We start from the raw sequence: 21633 nt of genomic DNA on the forward strand, positions 1-21633 counted from the left end.
ACCCCAAGCAGGCCGTAAGGCCACCACAAAACCAGGATGAGAAGTGACAGTTCTTATAACACAAACAAAAAAGTGATAAGTGTGCAATAGTGAATTAAATTACTGTATCTTTACAACAGTAGAAATACTCTTAAGGATGATATAAAACAAAACATAGTGTTATCTTTTAAAACAATAATAATAATACAGTGCACCGTTTAGAATGTCCATTCATTCAAAAGTCAATTAACATCTGGCTCTGGATGTTTAGACAGCTGGTGTCTTTAAGGTTCCACTACATCTCTCATCGTGCTTGACAGTTGGTATGAGGTGCATGTGCCGATATGCTGGGTTGGGTTTTTGACAAATATCTCCACAGACTTGTCTGTTCAAAGGACTTTGTTCCAGACATACTGTGGCTAGTTCAGATGCAACTTTGCAAACCTAAGCCGAGCTGTCATGTTCTTTGTAGCGAGAAGAGGCTTTTCCCAGCAACCCTTCCAAACAAACCATACTTGTTTAGTCTTTTTCTAATTGTACAGTCATGCACATTTCACATGCTAACTGAGGCCTGTAGAGTCTGAGATGTATCTCTTGGATTTCTTGCAGTTTCTCTGAGCATTGCAGTCTGACCTTGGGGTGAATTTGTGGGATGACCACACCTGGAAAGTTTGGCAGCTGTCTTGAATGTTTTCCACTTTTGAATTATTTTTCTCACTGTAGAATGGACTTTAAATTGTTTGTAAATGGCCTTGTAACCCTCTCCAGTTTGAAGGGCAGCATTAATTACTTCTCTAAGATCATTGCTGATGTCTCTCCTCCTTGGCATTGTGTTAAAGGGACACTATAGTCACCCAGACCACTACAGCTAAATGAAGTGGTCTGGGTGCCTGGTCCCTCAGGTTTTAACCCTTCAGATGTAAACATACCAGTTTCATAGAAGCTGCTATGTTTACATTTGGGGTCAATCCAGCCTCTAGTGGCTGTCTTCCGGACAGCCACTAGAGGCGCATCTGCGACGCTGGATGCAAATTTCGCATCCATAGGAAAGCATTGAGAAATGCTTTCCTATGGACTCTTTGAATGCGTGCATGGCACTTTCCGCGCATTCGGCTCCACTGACGTCAGACGGGGAGGAGAGGTCACCAGCGCAAAGGGAGCCCGGCGCTGGATTAAGGTAAGTTGCTGAAGGGGTTTTAACCCCTTCAGCGCCACGGGAGGGGGACCTTAGAGTGGGGGCACCCTCAGGGATCCTTTAACACACACCTGAATAATACAAACATGTAGGTGTAGATGCACCAGTATACTATGCAAACAACAAATACCTATAACAAATCTCTTAAACGTATGCAAGAGTCTGTTACATACAAATAAACAATTCATAGTGTAGCACATGAAAATTCAAATATAATGTATCCAATAAATTGTATGCACTCAAACACTGCTAACTCAATTCCAGCCGACAGACAAAGGTTTGGTATGGATATTCCTCCAAGATAAGGCTCCAAGAAAAGTGTGCTGGAAAGATTTAAAAGGGGATTTTAGAATGCCTGTAAAAAGTAAAAAAGAAAAAAGAAAGAAACAAAAGAACCCAGAAATTGTCCAGAAAAAGGAAAAGTATTACTGGATTTATGTAGTAAATCCAACAAAAACACCAGATGAATCAAGAAAGAAATAATTATAACAGGGAAAGAAGATAGGCTGAGGAAATAATTCAGAAAGTAATACCCATCCATAATAGATTAGATATGTTAAAGGACCACTATAGTGCCAGAAAAACAAACTCGTTAAAAACCCCTTCAGCCACTTACCTTTCTCCAGCGCCGGGCTCCCTCGGCGCTGGGGAACTCTTCCTCCTGCCGACGTCAGCGCCGAATGCGCATGCGCGCCAAGAGCTGTACGCACATTCAAACAGCCCATAGGAAAACATTTCTCAATGCTTTCCTATGGACGTCCAGCGCCTTCTCACCGTGCCTCTAGCGGCTGTCAGTGAGGCAGGATTAACCCTCAGTAAAACATAGCAGTTTCTCTGAAACTGCTATGTTTTCAGCTGCAGGGTTAACACTAGAGGGACCTGGCATCCAGACCACTTAAATGAGCTGAAGTGGTCTGGATGCCTGTAGTGGTCCTTTATAAGTGAAATAGGGGAAGACAATAGTTAGATAATTTTTTTAGGACTGGATTTGAGGAGGAGGAAATTAAGGGCAACCCCATTAAGTATGTAGAGAAAAAGAATCAGAGAGATGGAAGAAGGGGAAACACAGAAAGTAGAAACCGGAAAATAAAAAGGGAAGGAGACAAGACGAGAGGGGTAAATGAAGAAATTGAAAAACAAACTGATAGCGCAAAGAATGTGAAAAAGAAATTCCTATTTTGAATCTTGCCAATTTTGCTTTAACAAAATCACATAAAAGTGTTTTAAAGGGACACTATAGGCACCAGAACAACTACAGCTTTTCGTATTTGTTCTGGTAAGTATACACCCTATTCCAAATTATTATGCAAATTATATTTTTCTCATTTACCTAAATAATTGATGTAAATAACAGTCAGCATAACTCTCATGTTATCAACTATTAAGAGTACAATTCAAATTTTATTGAACAAACCTCCTAATGATAACAGGATCTGGCAGAAATCTTCCTCAATGTGCCTCTATCTGCACAAACCCATCTGTGCTCTGAATCAGCCACAAATCTCTTAATAGTGCGATGAACACGAATAAGTTTTCGTGAAATATCTAATGTTTTCATACCTCGTCCAAGGCATTGAACTATTTCACTCTTTTTGGCAGCAGAGAGATCCTTTTTTCTTCCCCATATTGCATAAAAATGGTGCTCTGCTTAATAATGTGAAACACCCTCCTTTAGTAGTTTTTCCTTAAATTGGGCTCACCTGGCAATCTAATTATCACAGGTGACCGAGAGTGTTTTCAGTGATCAAAAGAGCTCTGAGACACAATGCCATCCATGAGTTAAACTGAAAAACAAAATATTTAACCCCTTAAGACTGGAGGGCGTACAATTACGTCCTTTTAAAGCGGCTCTAAAACGCCGCAAGGCGTAATTGTACGCCCTCCTTTTTTTGTTACTTACCCGGTAGCCGGCGATCCCACGCCGGCGATCGCGGTTGGGGGGACTCCCAGGGGGCACCTCCGTCCTCTTCAGCCCCCCGGGCCATGTGAGAGTGAGGTCCTTGCGAGGACCTCACAATCACATGGCCGGGATAGCTGGCTGCAGCAATGCCAGCAGGGGGACTAACTGTAATGACAGTCCCCCTGCTGGCTAAATTCAAATAAACAACAGTTAAAATAAGTGTAAAAATAAATAAATATATACATACACACATACACATATACGTACACACACACACACTGTCTAGGGGTATTTTAATATTAATATATATACATAATTATATATATATATATATATATATATATATATATATTAATATCAAATTACACGTAGACTGATACGGATTAAATATATATATATAATTATTGTTTTATATATATATTTATATATAATAGAAAAAAAAATGTAAATACGTAAAAAAATAAAATAAAATAAATAATTAAAAATAAAATATTAAAAAATATATAGATGTGTTTTATTTCGTTCTAACTGCATTGTGATATTAATATATATATATATATATATTTATATCAAAATACACGTAGAACGAAATAATATATATATCTATATACATAAATATATACGTATATATCACTATATATATATACCTATATATAAATAAAAATATTAAAAAAAAATTATATATATATACACACATATGTATATATATATACACACATATGTATATATATATACATATATATTAATTCTACACATATATTTATGTAATATTTTTACATAATTAGGTATCCTAATTAATTACAATTAGCGGGACCTGCCTGACAACCCATGCCAAAAGTATAGGGAATTTAATTTGCTAGCACTATATTTAACCCTATAACTTTCCAAGACACCATAAAACCTGTACATGGGGGGTACTGTTTTACTCGGGAGACTTCGCTGAACACAAATATTAGTGTTTCAAAACAGTAAAATGTATTACAACGATGATATCGCCAGTAAAAGTGAAGTTTTTTGCATTTTTCACGCACAAACAGCACTTACACGGACGATATTATTGCTGCAATACTTTTTACTGTTTTGAAACACAAATATTTGTGTTCAGCGAAGTCATGTACAGGTTTTATGGTGTTTTCAAATATTACAGCGTCAAATATAAGGCTTGTGTTTCATTTTTTTCACATTAAAATTCGCCAGATTGCTTACGTTGCCTTTATGACCCTATGGTAGCCCAAAAATGAAAATGACCCCTATGATGGCATACTATTTGCAATAGAAGACAACCCAAGGTATTGCAAATGGGGTATGTCCAGTCTTTTTTAGTAGCCACTTAGTCACAAACACTGGCCAAAATTGGCGTTTTTTGCATTTTTCACACACAAACAAATACTAACGCTAACTTTGGCCAGTGTTTGTGACCAAATGGCTACTAAAAAAAGACTGGACATACCCCATTTGCAATACCTTGGGTTGTCTACTATTGCAAATGGTATGCCATTATGGGTGTAAATTTATTTCCTGGGCTACTATACAGTCTCAAAGGCAATGTAACCAATCTGGCGAATTTCAATTTCAAATGTAACACGCTATATTTGACCCTGTAACTTCCCAAAACACCATAAAACCTGTACATAGGGGGTACTGTTTTACATGTGAGACTTTGCTGAATACAAATATGTGTATTTTATTGCAGTAAAAGCAAACAGTATTATGACATTGACAGTTAAAATGTCATGTAGAACTAAAAAAAAAATAAAAAAAAAAAATCTTATTTTCTCCCATTTTTTTCATATTAAATTATGTTTCATAGCTAAATGTGAAAGCCTTGTTTCCCCTGAATAAAATGATATATAATAAGGGGGGTGCATTTAATATGAAATAGGTGAATTACGGTTGGACAGACATATAGCGCAAATGCCAGGTTTTGTTTACATTTTGGTTCGTTCACAACGTGTACATTTGGCTCCGTCCTTAAGGGGTTAATCTTTGTGACACAAATATAATTTGCATAATAATTTGGAACAGGGTCTAATCATTCCCTTTAGGCATTTTGCAGCAAATACTTTTTTTTTTTTTTTTGTCTTAAGACAAAAAGGCAGTGTTTACATTATAGCCTAGGGATAGTCTATGGATAGATATTGCCAATAGAAGTCTGCTGGCACTCCACCAATATGTAATTATAAAGTACTTCTTGTCTGGGTGCAATTATCCCACGTTGGAATATGTAGCATAAAAGGAAAAATAGGATGCACTTGCAGGTCTTAGGTTAAAGATGACTGGTGTATATATTGAAAAAAATTCAATTCAATAATTCATAATTTCTGTGTACAAAATGATCAACATTTCGACCCTTTAACCCCTTAAAGATGAAGCCAAATGTACAAGTTGTGATAAAAAAAAAAGTAAACAAAGCACAGACTTTGACTAGATATCTGTTTAACCCCTTAAAATTTTCCGTCAAGGCAAACCTACTTTTAAGGAAGCTTGACGTAAAATTTCAGTCATTTACTAAAACTAACGCCAGATCGTGGTGTTAACACTGTTGCTGGGTGTCTCAGCGTTTGAGGAAGACCAGCAACAGCCAATAGCGCTGTGACAGCGATCACAGTGCTGCTGGGACTTCTGATCCGCCTCCCTCCACCTCTGTGTCTGTGTGTGTGTTGAAGTAGAGAGAGATTGATCGTGTGCCACTTTGTGTCCCTGATGGACACAAAGTGTTTTAAAGTGTCAGAACCCCCTTTATCCGTTCCTGATTTAAAATTTACCAGGGATCACTTTATTCACTGACAGCAGTGATCACAATACTGATCACAGTACTTTACTGTGATCAGAGTTTTTTTTTTTTTTTTTTTAAACCTTAGGGGTTAAATATATGTAGCGGAGAGGTAGTATAATCCACAAGGTCTCCGCTGGTAGACAGGAAAAGCAGGCAATAATCCACATAGGCAGGTACAGCATACAATAATCCAGGTAGCGTTATAAGAATACTTCCCTCCCAAGAACTAGACGAAACATAGGCTGGGAGTCAACTGAGGTCTTTATTCACAGGTCACAGTATTTATGGGATTCCCCATGCAAGGGGTTTCCCTACAGACATTCCAGGGGTTGTACAGTAGGGGACTACATGGGGGACTGAATAACCTGGGCATTTCTCCCATCAGGCACTGCTGCACGAGAGGGATACTCCCATTAGAATATACAGTTAAGTGTATTATCTCCTCGTGCAGCAGAACCAATATTCTACATAAAAATACATATCTTAAAACATTCGTTAGATTGAAACGAATGGACGTTCGGTAGATAGCTGGGATCTGAGCGTACATTTCGTGAAAGTACCGCTCTGATCCCAGTTAAAATAACCGAACGAAACACACATTATTTCTAAGTTACATTTAAACTACCGATTGACCTTAGAGAAACACATTACCGAAGGACCGGGGCTCCCGAATGGCTTGGAAGTCCAGCGGTATACGTGCCGCCGAGTAGCCGATTTTAGTTCCAGGCGCTCGACGATCAAATACCGCTGGGCTAACAAAGGATCCAAGATGGCCGACCGCTGCGTGGTCGGTAGTCGAACGACGGCCACCCTGAATCCTCCTAATTACCGATTGCAACAATGTTGCAATCCTTAATGGGAGCCACACGACCTCCTGTGTGTGGTCTCCATTCGGTAGTTTGTTCGTTTCACGAATAGTGTTGAAATTTACTGTTCGTGAAACAATTGCAGGAATGCTGGCGGTTTTCATGCCGTCAGCATACGAATGCTATAGATCACCAGAACCATGTTATACAAAAGACACACGCTTGGTTCTTTAAAGTGGTATACACATATGCAATAACATGATACATACAGGAATAACAATATACAGTGGCTGTGTTTGCCACAATATATTTAATTTATTATATTTCTACTTTTATTTTCAGTTATTTAGTTAGCTGGGGTGGGTGGAAGCTAGGGGAAATTAGGGAATCTAGCATTCCGGTAGCTAGGAAGTTGAAAAGTTTTAGAAACATTTTAAAAATTTGTAAAAAGAGTATAAAAAAAGAGAAAAAACAAGTTGTTTATTTATTTATTTTTTTTGAATAATCGTTTTTTTATTGGAGCGTGAACAAGACAAATTGTGGGCACGCAGGCCCGCAGTAATATCGCAATGTACAGTTACAATATAATAGCATTCTATGATCATATAGAGTAAATATACATAGTGAGAGTTAGTATCGTTTGCAATATCAACTCGTATCCAATCATGGTGAGTTTGTGATTGTAATCTTTCAACCGAAATGTTAGCGTTACGTTGCGTGAAAATCGTGGTTGAACAAACTAGTTCTGTAATTGCCATGTCCGCGTGGCCGTGTGGAGTTTCTTTGGGGTTGCATGGCTATAGGTGGTTAATATCGTCAGTTTTCACTAATAAGTGTGAGAGTGTGTTGTGTTTGTGTTGTGTCATAGCGTGGTAGGGCCCATGTGGGTCTAACCGTAGACAGTGGTGGAGTGCATGTCTAGAATTGAATATCAAATCGTGGGTAGGATAGATTTAGGCTTCCCTGACCCGTATCAACAGCATGATGTGTGAGCTTAATGCAGGTGTAGGAGATATCAATACAGGTAGTGCATTTGGAGAGAGGGTTATAACTATTATCTACATCTGCTTCCATGCAACGACTTGGTGTGGTTGTTATCGCGTTTCTCAGCCGAGACTGCGATGCTACGTAGTGTGGGAGCCTTGGCTAGTTAAGTCAGTCCCTCAAAGATTAAATTAATGTAGGTATAGTGTTGTGCGGGGTTCCCCTAGTATGGTGCGGCTACAAACAATCCGTATCGTCGGCTTTGGTTGAGAAGTGTGTAAGCGTGTCGTATAGTGTTGTGTTACGGTATGGCCCATAGGGGTCCGGTGGTAGAGTAGAGGCCTGGCACAGAGCAAGTACTGTGGATGAAGAGAAAATAACAGGGGACAGGTCGGGACCAATTACGTCCGACCATATTGTATCGAGCTTCCCTACCAGTCATGTAGTCCTCCATAAGTATCTCTCTCCTGTCTATATTGTGATCGTCGCTATTGAACATGTCTAAACCAGTGGGGGACGTGTCTCATAGTGTCCTGGGGGGGATCTCCGCATGTGTACGTCTACGCAGTTACCCCGGACTCAAATGTTCCAGTCAACTACTACACCATGTCCCTAGGCGGTCCAGGTGGTAGCATGCCGTCACGTGTTGAGGGTGGTGTGTGAGAGAGGTGGTCAGGTAGTCAGCACATATCAGTGGGTGGAGGGATGAGTGTGTCTTATATGTCCTAGTGAGAGAAGTGGTAGTTGCTGTATCTCGATAAGTGGTGTGGGAGTGTAGGGTCCGCTGGGTCCTCCAGGAACACCCCTAAGGTCCTGTGGTTCGCATTGTCGCAGGGTCCTAGCTATCAGCCGTTAACTTGTATAGTATTGTCAGGGTCAGTGGAGACTAGGTTGCGTCATTGGTTATCCCGTTTCTGTCCGACCGTGACCGTCGCGGTAGTGGGGGGGGACTGTGGTCGGGGGGGGGGGGGGCGCGGTCGATATGTGAGGTGCAGTGTCCGATCCTGTTAGTTCCGTAGGGTGGTGGCAGGTCACAACGTATGATATAGGTGTGTCGCATGGGCCGCACCGGCTCCCGTCCCCAAGCCCCCTCATCAACATCCCTCCCCTACGGGACAAACCATGGCGTCTAGGAGTCAGTGTATTTTGCTTCCCTGCCCGTCAGTTCCACCTGGAGTGCCTCCACAGCCCTGATGTCCTCGACCCTATGAATCCATTCCTCCCCGTGGGGATCTCAGTTTTTTTCCAATATACGGGTATGAGCGATTTGGCTGCGTTCAACAGGTGTCGCAGAATGGATTTCTTGTATATGGACAGTGGGTGTGAGGAGATGTGCAGTAAGGCTAGTTCCGCCGACCAGTCGATATCGTCACCGAGGATCAGTTGAATGTCGGACTTGATCTGGGCCCAGTATGGGGTGATGTTTCCGCATTCCCACCAAATGTGCAGGAGAGTTCCTCGGTCTTCTAGGCATCTCCAGCACATCGGCGGAGTAGCGGGGAAGATCCTGTGCAGCAACACTGGTGTCCTATACCACATGGAGAGTAGCTTGTAATTCACCTCCTGATAGCGTGAGCTAGAGGAGCTTTTGTGTTGCCATATCAAGGCTTTCTCCCATTGCATCTGTGTGATGTTATGCCTACAGTTCTCTCCCAGCGTCGTTGGAAGGCATTGTTCTCCGAAGTGGGGTCGGTCAACAGGTATTGGTAGAGGATCGAGACAGATCTTCCGGGTGATGTACCGCGGGAGCAGATATCTTCAAACCATGTCAGGTTTCTTCGTAGTTTTTCTTTATGTGGGAGTAAGTTATTGTAATGACGTAGTTGTATATATCGTAGTACCGACATCGGGGACCGCGGTTGGTTTCCCATCAGCTCTCCTAGTGTCTTCAGGTTGCCGTCTCGAGTAGCTTTGTAGATTGGGATGTAGTCCCCGTCACCTATAAATGCCCAGGCTTCCGCAGGTAGTCCGCCTCCTATACTGGGATTGTGTGATATCGGCATTAAGGGGTATGGTGTCGGGGAGACCTGTGGTGCCTCCCTGAGATTCTCCCATGAACAAGTTGTTTATTTTAAGTCAAAGCATTTCTGCTTTACTAGGTGTAAGTACTGTGTTTAGCGGTTATCTGATTTCTGTTTTTACTATTTTATTTTTTTAAGTTTTAGAAAGTTTTTAAGAGTTTTCAAAAAAATGTAAAAAGTATAAAAAAAAAAGTAAAAAACAAAACAAACAAAAAAAAGTTATTTAGTTAAAGTTAATTTTAAGCTTTCACCATGCTTCGAAGGTTTAGTGCCGAGGAGGCATATAACATATTGGCGGCCGACTCAGAGGCAACCGACACTGCCTCAGAGAGTGCAGCGGGTGACTGCGTACCAGACACAGATGAAGAAAGTGACGATACCCCTGGCACTGCTCCTGGCGCTGATAACTGAGTGCCCCCCAACAATTTTGTACCAGACATCCTTGTGTTCACTGCCTCTCTTGTTATTCAGGCAGGCATGACCAGCTATAGCTCCCAGGATTTTATGGAGCTGTTCCTTGGGGATTAATTTTTAGGGCAGATTGTTACACAGACAAATCTTTATGCAGCGCAGTATCTGGCACAAAATGCATCAAGTCACCTTGCCACAAAAGGGAGCTGGTACCCCACCAGTGTGCCAGAATTAAAACAATTCTGGGAACTAACCAAGCTAAGGGGCAGTGGCGTACATACCGGGGTCGCGGCTGCGACCGGGCCAGGCCCACCAGGCGGCCCGGTATGTATGCCAGTGTGGCCAACCTCTTCTCCTGGGGGGCCCAGGGGTTGGTGTCACCGGGTGGCCGGTCCTGCGCGCGCGCGAGGGAGCACTCTCCATGGCTGAGCGCTATCTGCCCAACTCTGCACCGCACGAGTAAGCGGCTCCGGCATCAGTAAGCGGCGCGCGAGGGAGCTGGGCAGAGAGCGTTCGGCCAGGGAGAGTGCTCCCTCTCGTGCCCGCATGAGAGGCCCCCCGGGCAGCCCCACTGGACAGACAGCCAGCCCGCCCGGTAACTGACCGCCCAGCTGCACCACTGGACCCCAGAGAATCCCCTCAGCTCTCCCAAAGGTAAGGAGGCTGGGGGTTTAAATTTTAAAGAAACATGTGTGTGTGTGTTAATGTTAGAGAGTGTGTGTGTGTTAGTTTTTGTGTCAGTGTGTGTGTTACTGTGTGTGTGTCTGCTAGTGAGTGTGTTAGTTTTTGTGTGTCTGTTATTGAGTGTGTGCCTGTTAGTAACAGACACACACAGTAACACACTCACTGACACACACACTCACTGAGTGTGTTAGTTTGTGTATGGCTGTTAGTGAGTGTGTGTTTGTCAGTAAGAGTGTATGTTTTGTAAGTGAGTGTGTATGTGTGTCTGTCTGTGACTGTGTATGTATGTCGCTGAGTGTGTCTGTCAGTAAATGTGTGTGTCTGTTAGCTAGTGTGTATGCGTCTGTGCATGAGAGTGTGTGTGTTTAAAACCCCTTCAGCACTTACCTTTCTCCAGCGCCGGACTTCCTTGGCGCTGGGGATCCCCCCTCCCCGATCCGCCTCTCAGCTCTGAATGCGCATGCGCTGCAAATGCCGCGCGCGCATTCAAACTGCCCATAGGAAAGTATTACTCAATGCTTTCCTATGGACGTCTAGCGTCTTATCTCTGAAACTGCTATGTTTTCAGCTGCAGGGTTAAAACTAGAGAGACCTGGCACCCAGACCACTTCATTGAGCTGATGTGATCTGGGTGTCTGTAGTGGTCCTATAAGTGTGTGTGCGTATCTGCATGCACTGGCGTACATACCATGGTTGCAGGGGTTTTTGTTTGCAATGAATGTAGAGTCATTTCCTGTTCTTTTGTATTCTTTACATTCCAGTACAGCACTCAAATGCTGACAGCCATTGCTTGTGCTCTCTCTTTCGGCCCCACCCTTATGTTTGGTTAAAGGACCACTATAGTGCAAGGAAAACATACTCGTTTTCCTGGCTCTATAGGGTCTCTAGGTCCCCCCCCCACGCTGGCATCTTCTCACTGTGAAAATCACAGTGAGAAGCGCCTCTAGCGGATGTCAATGAGACAGCCACTAGAGGCCGGATTAACACATAGGTAAACATAGCAGTTTCTCTGAAACTTATAGAAGAAAGGGTTAATCCTAGCTGGACCTGGCACCCAGACCACTTCATTAAGCTGAAGTGGTCTGGGTGCCTGTAGTGGTCCTTTAAAGGGGGAGGGGATGAATGGGTGATACGCTTATGAAACCCAGTGAGGAATGTGAGGGAGATAAGTCTGCTGATGGTTATAAATAGAGGGCTTGCTGCTAAGTTAAATGGAGGTTTATTGCCGGACAATAACCATAGGAATTAATAGTGTAAAGTGTTTGTCCTGTGTTTGGCTCACACCTATTATAAAGTGCCTTTTCGTACTGATTATATCTAAGAGCTACTGTTTATGTAATAGAATGTTTATTTGAATTGTAACACAATTAATGAAAATTGTGAAATGTATTCCAGTTTATGACACATCGGTGGATGCATTTACTAATGCTGAAATGTTTGAGTCAATTAATGCAGTGTAACATAGAAAGTTATAAGAATCAGAGAACTTCATCAGACATGATAGCTTTAGAGAATGAGCACGGCTATAAGTGCCAACAGATGTGCACAGGCTTATTCCAGAGTTAAAAACAGCACAAGAATAGAGATCTAGGTTAGTTTATTGTTTTACTGAATTGTTAGTCTGTTAGACTGTTTTTTTCATTGTTCTTATGTGTTATAGGAAAGATTTAGGTTAATTAATTAAAATAAATTGACATTAAAGTTGCAAGTGTGTCAGAATTAAATACACTAATGTAGCAGTTGTTAGGAACATGTGGACACCATTCACGGAGAGGAACCTGCTTTATATCCCATAAGCGGGGATTAAACCGCTGTACGCGCTTCATTCCAGAGCTGGACATTAGCTCTGGTAAATGTGAGTTTTATACATCTATATTTGAATTTTACATACTACACCATTGGCCGTCTCTCTTTTATCTTTCATAATAAGTGGAACCACTACAATAGTAGAAGACCTCATCTATCAAAGGACACTTGTAAGAAAAAACTGTTGGACTTTCTTTACTTTTAATTGGACTTTATTTCGTGTGCGCAGCCTTTTTTATTGTTTTTATTTATCTTGTTTCAAAGGGTTTGAGGGATCCCCTTTTTTAAGGTTGCTGCCTAATAGTTATCTAGCGCTGTCTCTTTCCTTTTTATTTATTAGGAACATGCAATGTATGTTATTTTGGGTGTACGCGCTTATACAGTACCTCCAATCATTTTACAGAAGGAAAAACTACCTCTGGGGTTGGATTAAAATCTTTGATTTAATTCATGAGAATGAGATTTTAATTTCATGACCGATAATGGATTACTGTATATTGCAACTCCTGGACATACACATGTTTTGGATATACAGAAGACAAAAGGAATAATATATGAGAATGGATAAGGCAGATTTACCACTATCCACAGTCACGCATACTCCTAGGCTCTGGTGTCAAATGGTGCCCTGGTTCCCTGAGACTCTCCCTGCAATATCCCACTTCTCCCTGTAACGACAAATTCTGTGAAGGATACTGTCACCCTGCAGAGATGATACTCTCTTACCTGGCCACTCTTCTGCCACTTCCCAGGGGGGGAAATGATAAGGTCTTGGCTTAGACCTAGACACTGACTAGTATTTTCAGCCTTTTCCTCATTGCATCTTGTGGTTCACAAATACACCAGGACCTGAACCTCATTATGAAGAAGACCTGTTCCAGTTGGTGGAGATGCAACTTACCATAACAGATCTGTTCAGGATTTGCTGTCACTACAGTGGACCAAGTATCTCACTTCAACAATGTCTGCACAAGAAGCTGAGCTATAGGCTCTCACCACAGCATGCAAGATCTCTGAAGGAAGACACGCCAATATCTACACTACCACAAGGTATGCACTAGGTGTGGCACATGACTTCGGAATTAATCTGGAAGTAAGAAGATTTCTTACAGCAACTGACACGCCAGTTAAGTACAGCACGGCTAAAAAGAGCTGATGGATGCCCTACACCTTCCTGAAGAAGTGGCCGCACTGAAGATAAAGGCTCAAGGAAGACTGAACTCAGAGGAAGCACGCGTCAACTATCTGGCTGACCAAGTTGTCCAAGAAGTTGTAAGTGCACTAAGGGAAGTGGACAGAAGAGTGTCCGCTTAAGAAACTCCCATATTCACCATGTAAGATCCTACCCACAGACCTCAAGCTCCTGAAGGAATAAGAAGCAGCTACTGACCCTGAAGAAACACAAGCTGGAAACAGAAAGGGGCAACCCTTAAAGACGGGCTGTACTTCAACAATCTCAAGTTCTGCTTACCCAAGAACATATACTCAGCAGTGGTCCAGTGGGCCTACGCAGCATTATATCTGTCCAGAACCCTCATGAACTCTTTTCATCAACAAATACTCTCAAGTACCAGGAATTGCCTCTCTGACCAACAGTTACTGTAGATCCTGTGCCATTTGTGCCAAGGGCAACTCAGGAAGAATGGAGGAAAGCCCCAAGCATCTAGCCAAACCTCACTATCTCTTCCAGAGGAGTCAAGTTGACTACATCCAGATGCCAAAGAGTGTCCGGTTCAAATATGCTCTAGTTATAGTAGAAATGTTATCAGGATGGCCAGAGGCCTACCCAGCCACCAAAGTGATAACCAAGACCACATGCTGAGTAGTGCACCGTGAAAGTTGAAGAGATCACCCCGTGGATTCATCATTCCAGAATCAAGCCTGCCTCTGCTTCATGGGAAGTAGCATTTGTTGATCTTGACAACCCTTTTTGAAACTCCATTCTTAGAGAGCAAAGATACTTGTTGGAGAAAATATCAACAAGTGGGTGTTTTGATGGCCGTAATGCCTGACCACCTGCCATCGATGGAAAGCCGAATACCCCAAAAGGGACCTCATGAAACTAAAGAGAAACAGACGCACTCCTTACCCTGCAGCCCTCACGTCTGGAAGCTGTGGTGCCTACGCACGGTCGAAGCTTCTTCAGGATCATCTGCTTATCTTGAGTTTGTGGTGATATTAATATTGAATTTTTAAATGATCTGAGTCTGCCAGTACTAAGGTAGCATGAGACAGGATTAACATGATTAAAGAATAAGTAAATGTGCCCTAGCCAAGGTTATGTCCATACAAATAATCCATGTAAATCACCAAGGTACTCTTGACACACCACATCCATGCTTCAGGACAAAAAGGAGCACCCCTATAAAGGGCGATTTTACCCACATATATATATTCATGCCATAGGGGTGTCAAGGGGGGTACCAAATAATTTTAAGGTAAGAAACTAAGTTTGAATCTATTCTCCCAAGCATTACAGCTAATAAAATCTGAATTGTAAGGGAGGAGGTTCATACAATAAACAGGGGACCTTTTACTTACGGGACATGTATGACTCACCTGAATGGGTAGGTGCCATGCACATGACTGTTAAGCCCCTCAAACCACACATTAGGACTTTAAAAGACATGGTAGTCATCCCATATTTGAGGATACTATGGCTGTAGAGACAGGTTTCTCTGACACTAACTTGTGGCTTGAATGGATGAAATACAATGCGTATAAACATAACAAGTCTAACTGCTATGTCTGCAGAGGAGCGAGGCCTCACCCAGGTACTGTATCCCTGAACCTTCCTCCGGATATGAGGTATGCTTTTTAAGTCTCTACACTATATTTAAACCTAATCGGTCAGCATGAGAGTCATGGAAAATGAATACCCAATCATTACTAAAAATATTAACCCAGACAAAGGCATTACTATATATCCAGAGAACTATACTTGTTATGGGATATATGGTGGGATAGGGCGGTTACAAGCTACCTCTCAGACGACCTTCCAGAATAGAATGGCCTTAGACATGATTCTGGTGGAGAAAGGGGGGGTATGTAAAATACTCCCAGACACTCACTATCTCTTCTGTACCTATATCCCAAATAATACAGGCCCTAATGGTAAGGTAACATTGGCAATAGAAAAGTTAAAGAGTTTGTCCAATGAGCTGAAACGGAATTCTGGGGCCACAGATCTGTGGGAAAGATGGTGTGGATGGATGACTGGATGGCAAGGTGCTCTGGCCCAAATAGGTGTGGCTATTTTAATAACGATAATCATCCTCACCCTTCTTGTTTGTTGTTTGTTACCCTGTCTTAAGAAATGCCTACAAAAGACACTTGATCAGACAATCGACCAGACTACCCCGACTTTCCTTCACCAAAAGATTGACGACATAGACCGTGATACACCACATTCACCCTTACAGTCTCACCGCACTAAAGCAACAACTATTTCCTCCTAGGGACACTCAGGGATAGTGTCTGTCTCTACGGGCAGAAGTCTGTCGCAGGAGAAGTAGTGGACATTTCGTCAAACGTATTTTCAGGCTTACTGGATACCACACCTTTCGAACGCATACGAACACCGTTCTTAAAACCGATATATACATGGTTTATTAAAGCTTCCTCCGACCCATTCACGGTCACAGGGCAACATGATTCTAAACATTACCTACAGTACTCAAATCTGTACAAACTACAAGAGGTAATCCGCTTATGCAGTGTATATACTGCAGTCTATAGAAGAATTAAGAAGCATTTGTTAGAATGTCATCATAAATATACCAGTATCCTATCATGTGTTTTCGTAATAAATATCTTGGGTATTATAAAATCAGCATTCCTTTTTGCCCACTTATTTACAGGCCTACCACATACGTCGGTATCGGCACACCTCAACTGACTTTTTCTTATTATGGTATTGTACTTAATCACTATTTCATACCGTTACTGAAATGGCCCCAAACACAAATTGGAAGGCTAGGCCTGAAGTTGTGGAAGGGGCTATGTGCCTTTAAAAGGGACTCCCCTCTCTTACCTACTTACCTAATTGGTTCCAGACGTACTTCTGGCCCACCCTCCTCTGCCTCTATTCAATTCTATCTAAGGTAGGCCCACTTAATTACAGGCCTACCACACACGTCGGTATCGGCACACCTCAACCGACTTTTTCTTATTATGGTATTGTACTTAATCACTATTTCATACCATTACTGAAATGGCCCAGAACACAAATGTATGTATACTCGGGACCTTCTTCAGGGTTAAATTTAACAGGACAAAAGAGCAGCTTTTCTCATTGGATCATCTATCTATTTGGAGCCGTGGTCTTGCGCCTGGCGCTGGTATACTATAAATGTGAGTGCTGGGGATCTACATTAATTATATATATATACACATATACACACACACATGCATACACACACACATACATATATATATATATATATATATATATATATATATATATATATATATATATATAAAAGGATGAAGATGGAAAGCACTCCAAGGACTTCGTTAAAATGTAACTTTTATTCGATTTCCAAAATAAAAAGGTCAACGTTTCAGCTTGATATTCTCAAGCTTTCCTCAGGACACACTATACAAAAACAATAACCCAATATATAGCATAAAACATAACGCCCACATTACCCCCACATAGGTAGCATCCGACTCCCAGGACGACCGGAATGAGACTGCCGCGGGCTGATGACGTAAGTCCCAAGCCACGTGGTGTCGCACTCAATGACGCGACCCGGAGTCGTTGCCACGGACACCTAGATATACAAATAGTATAAACCATTAAAAACAACCCTCAAAGTTCTGTCATGATGATAGCTGCAACTATACTGTTGATGGGAGTCCTGAGTGGGCATATATATATACTTAGATGGCAATAATAAGATATAAATTAAACCCATATAACTGACATGTTCTAATTGAGTGTAACCACAGTCCGATCATAATAACTGCAATGAAGGTGATAATAGGAGTACTGTGTGGGCATATGTATAAATTAATGCCAATCAAAAAATGCAGATTGAATTTGGATATGAGGGGAGAGGAAAAAAAAATGTTACTCCAACGTGAACTTTATTGGATCAGGACTTTGAAAACCGTGTATCCAAACGGTCTCAATGAGAAATACAACCTATCGGCATTTTTATAATATGTGGATGACATGTGATGCCCACCCTGGGGGATAGGCATACATGTTCAGATTATTCCACTTTATTATTTTATATTGTATACAGTGGTTGGTGTTCACGATTAAGGTGTGATTGTGAGCCCATCCTGGGGGATAGGATTTTGAATTGATGGAATTTGGTCTCTATTTTTTGGATCATGAGTGTTTATTTATATGGCCATAGGTTAGGTTCCCATTCTATAGAACACTAGAAGTGGGTGTAGTTTGGTAACATTCTAGAGGGATAGATTTTGTTAATTCTGACCTTTAATTTGATAAGGGCGCTATTTTCTTACTAATAAGTCACCCTAGCTATATTCCTCCTGAGATCATAATAAGGGGTAAAACACTTAATATTGTTTGGAATAGTTAGGAGATAGACAGAGATATCTACTTGTTCCTATTGTTTCATAGTTACAATTAATATTTTTTTGATTAGATTACTGAGCGCGATTAATTTTCAAATATTGTGTGAATATATCTCAGTATTATAATGGTATTTCCTTGGTATGGGAACAACAAATGTTTGATGAAGATTTAGGATTTATATTTCGCATTTTCTATTCAAGTTCTTTCTTTAGTTAAAATACCACTGCTTTATTATTAATAGGATACTAAGGTTATATAGATCAGAGTTTCCTGTAGGATGTGAATCTTGGGAGTAGGAGTCCTCTTGATCGGTGTGGCTGTAGCATTATGGTCGTTATTACGAAATATTGTCAGTTTCCCATTAAAGACTAAAGATCGTGATTATATCTATGCAGAACATAGGAGAGATATCCAAATGTAATCTGCATTTTTTTTATTGGCATTAATTTATACATATGCCCACACAGTACTCCTATTATCACCTTCATTGCAGTTATTATGATCGGACTGTGGTTACACTGAATTAGAACATGTCAGTTATATGGGTTTAATTTATATCTTATTATTGCCATCTGAGTATATATATGCCCACTCAGGACTCCCATCAACAGTATAGTTGCAGCTATCATCAGGACAGAACTTCGAGGGTTGTTTTTAATGGTTTTTACTTTTTGTATATCTAGGTGTCCATGGCAACGACTCTGGGTCGCGTCATTGAGCGCGACACCACGTGGCTTGGGACTTACGTCATCAGCCCGCGGCAGTCTCGTTCCGGTCGTCCTGGGAGTCGGATGCTACACAGGTGGGGGTAAGTAAGCGTTATGTTTTATGCTATATATTGGGTTATTGTTTTTGTATAGCGTGTCCTGAGGAAAGCTTGAGAATATCAAGCTGAAACGTTGACCCTTTTATTTTGGAAATCGAATAAAAGTTACATTTTAACGAAGTCCTTGGAGTGCTTTCCATCTTCATCCTTTTTTTTATATTTCTATGTTTGATTTAAGCACCGGGCATTATATTACTTTATTTTGGGTGGAGTGCAAGATTTGTTGATATATATATATATATATATATATATATAAAAATATAAAAAAACTAAGATTGCTATATATGGATAAATGGATATATTATTTATTTCAACATACCATTCACTATCAACTAAATCATGACCAACATCAGGAAGAGAAGAAACAAAGGGGACATAGTGTACTCCATAAAGCATAGAAATGTATTAAATGAAAAAAAAAAAAAACTTACAAAACTGAGGTAAAGTAGCCCCTATACAGGATCACAGGTCCCTTCCGTAGATAGGCTGTGCGTCCTCTCCCCTCTATATCGGCCAGGAATTTGGAGGGGTGAGTGGCAAGCAGAGATCTTTGTGACCGTCGTGCGTTCCAGCATTATGGAGTACACTGTGTCCCCTTTGTTTCTGCTCTTCCAGATATCGATTGTGGATTGATGTCACACTCATTTAGTTGATAGTGAATGGTGTCTCCCAGAAGAGTATTTGTACCACTTTATTCGTATTCCTGTTGGATACTATGGTATATATTCATTTTCTTTATTTTCATAGTGCAAAGAGTAACATACAGGCTTGTAATGTCCCAACGACAGTGACAAGCACATTATGAGTATACATGTGGATAAGGTGTCAGAGTCAGAGAGACCTGCACTTTTTAAAAATTTTAATAAACATGCTAAACTACAGGTGTAAACCCAAGACTGACAAGCTCAGGAACGGATATGTGAGGCTAATATTCCAACATGACGATAGTCAGTGCAGAATAATCATATTTATTATTGCTGGCACCTACCACATATCTAACTGCTGGTGAGAAAGCATAAAAAGTTAAAAGGCATTGAGTCTAAAGCAGAATAAAAACATTAGCAGTAGAGCTTAGTGGTATCCATTCCACAGCAGATCAGCGCTAATTGTGATACAACAGGTAGAGTACAAGAATTAAAGGTAGAGTATCAGTTCCACGCTGTGCTACCCTATCTGTGTAGGTCAGTGGCTAGACTGAGGTGCCGTTGTAGTTACTTATACATAATTTTTGTGCGCTAACAGGCTAGATAAGTGCGGTTGCGTGCTTCAGTTAAGTAGGGCACATAGAGTTTAAGGTTAAGTACTAGACATGGTGAGTATTCTATATTTGTAAGTGCTAGATATCTTGCTGATTGGAGTCGCTTATATTGAGGGAGGAAAGGACCGTCTCTTCTCCACTCAGTCTCTAGTAGGCCGCAGCGGTTCTCGGTAACCTCAGGGCATCAATTAAGGTGTCAAAAGGTAGATCAAGGAGCCCCCTGCATGGGAGTCACCTCGGATTGAGGTCTCTGACTCATTAGCCCAGGATATCACTGGGTCAACATCATTGGCAGCAAGAGCTCATGCAGTCCAAGCTCCGCCGCCCCCGATTCTATAGTATTTCGGCAAACAGTGCTTTGATCAAAGTCTTTATCTTGCAGTAAATGATAAAAAAACAGTGTAGGAGTAATAATATTAATAAAACAAATTTAAACCTCTCCTGCAGCTCCTGTCAGCTTCCTCCTCCGCGCCGTCCGTTCAGCGGCTCTCGCGAGACTTACAGTGTGAACTGATAGAGGTGCTGAACAGACCGGCGCAGAGGAGGAGGAAGCTGACAGGAGCTGCAGGAGAGGTAAGTAAACTCTCTGACAGCCCCCTCCTCCCCCCACTGAACTACCAATGCCTCTAGACCACCAGGGAAGGAGCCCCCCTCCCTGCTATGTATAAAGCAGGGAGGGGGGATGAAAAAAAATAAAATTAATATTACAAATAAAATAATAAAAATTTAATATTAAAAGAATAAAAAAAAAATTAAATAAAATAAAATAATAAAAATTAATCATAAAAAAATATTAAAATAATTTAAAAAAATTGCCCACTCCCCACCAAGGCTCTGCAACACACACACACACACACACACTGCATTCATACTCATACACACATACGCACACACTGCACTCATACACACACGCCACGCTGCACTCACACACACTGTAAATAAATATTCAATTAATATAATTTTTTTAGGATCTAATTTTATTTAGAAATTTACCAGTAGCTGCTGCATTTCCCACCCTAGTCTTATACTCGAGTCAATAAGTTTTCCCAGGTTTTTGGGGTAAAATTAGGGTCCTCGGCTTATATTCGGGTCGGCTTATACTCGAGTATATACGGTACTCTTATTGTATTTTTTGTGAATTTACCCTTTGTGGAATAAATTTCGTTTTTTGGCCTACAAGAGACCTGCATTTCACAGAGGAATATTTACATCTAGCCTTTAGGGCGGAGTCAGCTTTTGATTGACTCAGCAGTACTTTAATGTGTTATACTCAGTATTTACATTTTCTTTAACCCCTTATTGACCAGACCGTTTTTCAATTTTCTTACCGTTACGGACCAGGGCTGTTATTTTTCTGCGGTGTTTGTGTTTATCTTTAATTTTTCTCTTACTGTACCCATACATATTATATACAGTTGTTCTCACCATTAAAT

General features: G+C 41.2%; 1 protein-coding gene across 2 annotated transcripts in view; it reads right to left on the bottom strand.

Annotated features, from left to right (window-relative positions):
- The window catches only part of MPP1 (MAGUK p55 scaffold protein 1), a 188140-nt gene that overhangs the window by 30175 nt on the left and 136332 nt on the right, over positions 1-21633 (bottom strand). The window lies entirely within an intron of this gene.

Source organism: Pelobates fuscus, chromosome 9 (assembly GCF_036172605.1).
Source record: "Pelobates fuscus isolate aPelFus1 chromosome 9, aPelFus1.pri, whole genome shotgun sequence".
NCBI classification, from domain to species: domain Eukaryota; kingdom Metazoa; phylum Chordata; class Amphibia; order Anura; family Pelobatidae; genus Pelobates; species Pelobates fuscus.